The sequence below is a fragment of the Stegastes partitus genome, unplaced genomic scaffold (assembly GCF_000690725.1).
Source record: "Stegastes partitus isolate 25-593 unplaced genomic scaffold, Stegastes_partitus-1.0.2 Scaffold397, whole genome shotgun sequence".
In the NCBI taxonomy this organism is placed as follows: Eukaryota; Metazoa; Chordata; class Actinopteri; family Pomacentridae; genus Stegastes; species Stegastes partitus.
Window position 1 is genome coordinate 431,209 of NW_007578128.1, and position 6,000 is coordinate 437,208.

The window sequence follows — 6,000 nt, forward strand, 5'->3', positions numbered from 1 at the left end:
CTCCAGTAAACCATTATTCTGTCTTACTTACCACACAATAGGTGTTGGGAGGCCTACATATGGTTTCTGATACAAACAATATGTCTATCTTGTATAAGTTACAGTGCAGGCAAAATTTATGACCTTGAGCTTGACAATGAAATATCATCCAAGGTCAAATTTAACATCACCCACAGAAAGAGCCAACATGGTTGCTTATCTGCACCAAATACCATTAATCTACCCTCCACTCTTTTGGAGGTAAACAGCATTTCTTTTAAAAGTGACCTTTGATCTCTAGCAGAGCTGCTTCTGCACTGATTGACCCCCAAAATCGAATCATTTCGCGGAGAGGCCATTCCTAGCTCACCTGTAAAATATCAACTTGTTAGACCTTAACACTCGAGCTACAGACTGTTCACAGACAAACACACATGAGACCAATTGCTCTATAGTATTGGTATAGAAACAATGGCATATCCAGTGATGTTGATGCTAAAAAGTTGATTGTGGAAAAAATGTCATTCAAAACATAAAACTGATTTTGGGTTCAGGTTGTAACTCCTGAAGTGGAGGTAAAATCGATTTGGTTGTAGGTTTTAACGGAGCTCAAATTTGTTTTTCCACCTCTAAAAAATGTATTTTTTAATCTCGTGTACTTTAAAAGAGATGATGGAAAGCAAAATGCAAACTTAAACCTCAACATTTAGAGCTGCACCCTTTGTACCTCGAGGGCCTGGAGCTCAGAAGATACAGCGCCCTCCATAATTATTGGCACCCCTGGTTAAGATGTGTTAAAAGCCTTAAAATAAATTCCATTTTTATTGCAGAAGCAAACTCTCACACTGAAAATTGTAGAAAAATGTAACCTTCAACTCAACTCAAATGAATTGTTGGCAAAAGGGGGTTGTACAAAGTATTAACATCAAGGGTGCTAATAATTGTGGCACACATGATTTGATGTAAAAGAATTATTTTTTAATGTGGGATTTTTTTCACACTGGATAAATGCATTTGCATTAAAGGTTAAACTTTCCTCTTTTTTTCATTGTGGTCCTATATTATTTAGAAAAAAACTGAATTTACTAGAAGCTAGAGAACACATCTTAACCAATAATTATGGAGGGTGCTGTATATAAAGTATGAAGGTAAACATTTGCACATCGAAACTTATTGTTAAAAAATTAGCTGATTGTGAAAAGGTCACATAGGAGGCACTGCTTAATTTTTATGGAATGTCTCATATTTCGATTATTCCTAGTAACAGAAGATTTCAAAGATCCACAATATCATTCATTTTAACACAAATAGCATCACTTTCACCATTCATGTGTATGAGGTTTCTCATTCATATCTGTAATTCAGTGGCATAATCTGTAGATTTTAATTCTGATTACTCATATTTCTACTTCAAGATGGCTTTAATTTCCCTCAATTCAAGATATCTACATTGTGAATAAATCACTGTGAAACTAGTCAGAATGACACAGATATCTTGAACTTGATTTCTTTCTAGTCAACTTGTAATTACTCATATCTTGAATTGGAGTTTTGAACATTTTCCTGTCCTGCAAAGTTTCTGTACCACACCTAACTGAAGAGTGTTAAGCAAATGAATGCACACAACTATTCACCATGATCCTCTTTATTGATTCTGCAGTATGTTTTAACACCAGTCTTCTTTCATCATGCATGGATCTTACAGAGACCTTCTGTATCATAAGTTGTACATTTTAAGTTGATCAGCATATGAGAGAAAATATTCATGCTAAACATTTAAATGACAGTATTGAATATATGTTTGAAATCTGATCAGGAAAAAGGATTCATAAGATCAGACATGTTCAGGAAGATGTCATCATCTGGCCCGATGTCTTCTTTACTGAAAACATACACGAGGTTCAGTCAGTCAGAGAAGCACTGAATCATTGGGAATTTGTTAAAGCCACAATCAAATGTTTTAGTTAATGAAAAAGGGGTAAACTTATAATTTTCCTCACTCACCTTGGTGTCCCAGAGATCTCACTTTGATGGTCTTTGAGCCATGATCCGCGGCAGCAGGCGGAAGAGCTGACTCACTTCCTCATTGATTGTGTCCAATTTTTGGAGCACATTTTTCTGGAAATCTGATGAACAGATTAGAGTTTAAGATAACCAACTTCCTTATCTCAGTAAAACTAGAAACACAAGCATAAGCACCATTTTTTTGTTTGTTTTTGCTAATCTCGTAGCGAGAACGTAGATGTAATAAACACAAAATATATTGACTGTTCTGATGGGTGATGGTGGCCACACCGCGTTTTTCTTTCTTGTCATTCCCATAGCAGCCTTCAGTTTTGATATGCTAAATAACATGAAACAACCTATTGATCCCTTTCCATCCTGCACATCCCTGTACAGAGATTAGGCCATATCTGTTAATAAAATAAATATTTTGGAAGGTGGCACTTCAACAAAGATGCTGCCAGTTTTTTTTTTCTTTCTTTCTTTCTATCTTTTTTTTTTTTTTTTTGACACATTTCAGAATTCTTCCAGGTATCTCTGATTCCTAGATCCCAATGTTGTGTATTTAGGCTTAACAGCTGTAGAGCTGCTTGAGATGATTTTGCATATTTAAAAAAATAGCTGATAGATAACCTTTAGTGGCTAAATTAAATGTTTTACTAAAAATCCCACTGAGATGCTACTTGCATAATAATCAAGAAGAGTATAGTAACAGGTCTGTAGACTTACCTTGTGTGCCTGGTTTCTCAGCTGTAGGAACAAGAACATAGAAAATATAATTTATTAGAAAGTAGTTAGAGTTTTGTCTGTTCCTCTTAATGTAACATTTTAACTGAAAATATGTCAATGTGCATATGCATCAGCATGCAGACACTCACAGTGATACACAATTGTGGTACATGAACGTCAGGGACCCTTTATCAGACTTGTAGACATTTAAACTAACAATGTTTGTTTTGTACCAACTATTTCCAAAGCTTACATACACATCTTTTATATTTATTTGCAATTTAAACAGTGTGTTTAGTTCTTAGTGACAAATATGACAGTAACACTTCAACAGTTTTCTGTGTACTTTGAATTACTTCCAAATTTGCTTTTAGTTGTAGTTGTGGTAGTGGGAGAAAACTGTCTGTAAGGAATCAACGAATCCAGGAATAAATTCATTGCCTCTACAAACTTCCAGCATTTAAACCACCTTTTAAAATGTCCACATGGTGGCACTCTTCACCCAACAATGAATCATTTGCCTTTAACCTCTTATCACTTTTAAATGTTAGACACACTTTTGGAAATTGAAAGTCATGGTATTTGTCTTGTATCACTTGTTTCCATCAGATTTTCATCCTCAGAAAATAAAGACCTATTCTGGCTTTTGGTGGAACATTTCGATCCTATGAGCTGTACTGGTCACATACATTTTAAAACTCTGTCATATCAGAGTTCTTCTTTATTACATCTATCACAGACAACTTTACCTGAGTTGAGAGCTTTTGTCAAATCAAGTTGACTGTCATCTGGGAATGAAAAACACAAATTATGCAAAGTTTAAAAATAGGTTTACTCAATAGCTGCTTTTTATGAAAAATTCAGTTAAAACCTACAGACAAATGACACATTAAAGAAAGAACCTGAGTAGCTTGATGCAGACTCAGGACACTACAGCTTTTCAGATTCCAAAGAGAACAGGAGCTGCAGATACTCGCTTGTTCTTTTCTGGTTGCCTTTGTGGCCCTCGAGGACCAGGATTGGACACCCCTGCTCTATGCCTTCCAGGTGTTTTTTAAAACCAAATCTTATAATGTCCACAAGGTGACACTCTTCACCCAACAATCAATCATTTGCCCTTTAGCCCCTGAGACTGCCAGTAAACGATGTCAGACACACTTTTCCACATTGAAAGTAACATTGTTTGTCTTGCCACATGTTTCTGTCAGATTTTAAAGGAATCATCAGAAAACAAAGCCCTATTCTGGCTTTTGGTGGAACATTTTGACTTGCAGTTCTTCTTAATAAAGTCCAACACAGACAACTTTACCTGGAAGAAGAGCATCCGCCAAGTTGAATGGATCATCTGGGCAAAAAAAGAGTATATTACACAAAGTTTAATTCTGCTTAGGTTTACTGAACTTCTACTTATTTTGCTGAATTTAGTACACACCTACAGACAGATGATTACATTAAAAGAAAAACTTGACCAAAAAATCTTAATAAATGCATTTTTAGAAATGAACATACACCAATTGAACTCCTGACTAAAGTAAATATCTAATCAGTAAATCACGTGGCAGAATTTTACTGTACTGAGGTATGTAGACATGATCAGGAGGAATAAAAATCACATACTTTTTCTTTATACTTTCCTTTGTTTCTGCTTTTACAAAGTATTGCAGTTTGCAAACAACAAGGACTTAATACTTTTTAAACTTTAACTTTCATGGGCATAACTTTCCAAATACAATCAATGACATTTTCCTTCTTTTTTTTTTTGAATGAAGAGCATCTGCAACATTCTCCCTCTTAATTTGTTTTTTTCTTAATATAGTTTCTATATTAAGATTTTCAAATATATCATTACAGGACCACCAGTGTGATAAATAGGCAAGTTAAGTTTAAATAAAGTTTGTAGACTTACTTGGTGTGGTGGGTTTAGTTGTACTGGGTCCAGAGGTGCCACCTGTAAAGATATGGATGCATTCTGTAAATAAAAGGCATCACTGCTTTAAAGTAACCAAGATTTTTTCATTTTCAACCCACTGGAACATGTTAATGCAATTTAATTTTACTGTACAGACGTATTTCCAATAATGTCAAACTATTTCTCACTACCATTCAGGTCAGCAGATAAAGAAACTCATATGGACGTATATAATCTGAGTTACTTTGAAATAGTGGGAATCATTCATCTTCAATTTGACAAAAATGTAAATGAGCTGTTAGCAGCTGAACTAAAGATTTTACAATATTTAACAAAAAAAAAAAAAAGATAGAAAAGTAAAAAACAATAATACTGTTTCAGAACTGATTTGTGTTAATAATCCCACGACACCTCAGATGTATCCAGCGACCCTCTGCAGGGGGCAAACCCCGAGGTAGGAAACCACTGTCTACTTGAAAACCAAAAACAGTCCTTGTAATATTGCCTGCCCGAAACAACATCACCAACTCAGTCCCAGTTGCTACTTTCGAATACGAATTTTAAGGATTTTCATGAACTTGCTGCCAAATTTTAATGTCAGACTCCCAAAGTCACTCACCATAGCCACGAATGAGATCATATTTTGTCAACCCTGTTTGACACAGAAATGAAAAATCATTACACATGTTTTAGTTAATAAGATCCACTCTCTGCTTCACTTAGCCAGTCAACACAGAGTTGTCAATGAGAACTAGCTGAGTGTTGTAACATCACACCAAGCTTTGACACAATTTGAGAAGTTAAATGTGTCACTGGAGGAGCAAAATCAAGGCGAACTCCATAATTCTAGCATGTATTGCAGCCAGACGGGGGAAAAAAAATGTTATTGTATCTGATGAAATGATTATGTGATGTACATGAAAGCAACAAATGAAGCATTCAGCACTCACCACGCCGCTGACGTCGGTTGGAAGCCACTTCCAGTTGAGAAGACATTTAGTACATCAGTGAAAAGAAAAGCAGAAGAACATGCAAGATAATTGAAATTCTGTACAATAAAACATATATATAAAAAAAAAAACACAAGTTTTACACTGTAAAACTAAAACTTATATTCTTTGGTATAAAGTGCAGTCACTTTTTTGCTTCTGATTATTTAATATAACAATAAATGCACATGTGAACGCTTCTCCAAGATCCTGTACCTGACCTCAGGGGCGATATCATGAAATAAAGACTAATATTGCTTTTTGGTCAACATTTTTAAAATATACCTAAATGTATGTCTTACAGGGTTTTACCTTGATTAAAATTATTCAGCAGACTGGACAGCACACCTTCAAAGAGAAATAATATTTTAAAACTGTACACGTTCATTT

At 35.0% G+C, this 6,000-nt stretch overlaps 1 long non-coding RNA gene across 1 annotated transcript; it reads right to left on the reverse strand.

Annotated features, from left to right (window-relative positions):
* Positions 1-1,608: 1,608 nt before the first annotated feature.
* On the reverse strand, positions 1,609-5,969 carry LOC103359805 (uncharacterized). Its single transcript, XR_520327.1, has 9 exons — positions 5,923-5,969; positions 5,572-5,598; positions 5,241-5,273; positions 4,619-4,660; positions 4,022-4,057; positions 3,462-3,500; positions 2,713-2,733; positions 1,984-2,105; positions 1,609-1,861 (listed from the first exon to the last, which is right to left on the reverse strand). It is a non-coding gene; the product is annotated as an uncharacterized LOC103359805 (long non-coding RNA).
* Positions 5,970-6,000: the final 31 nt, after the last annotated feature.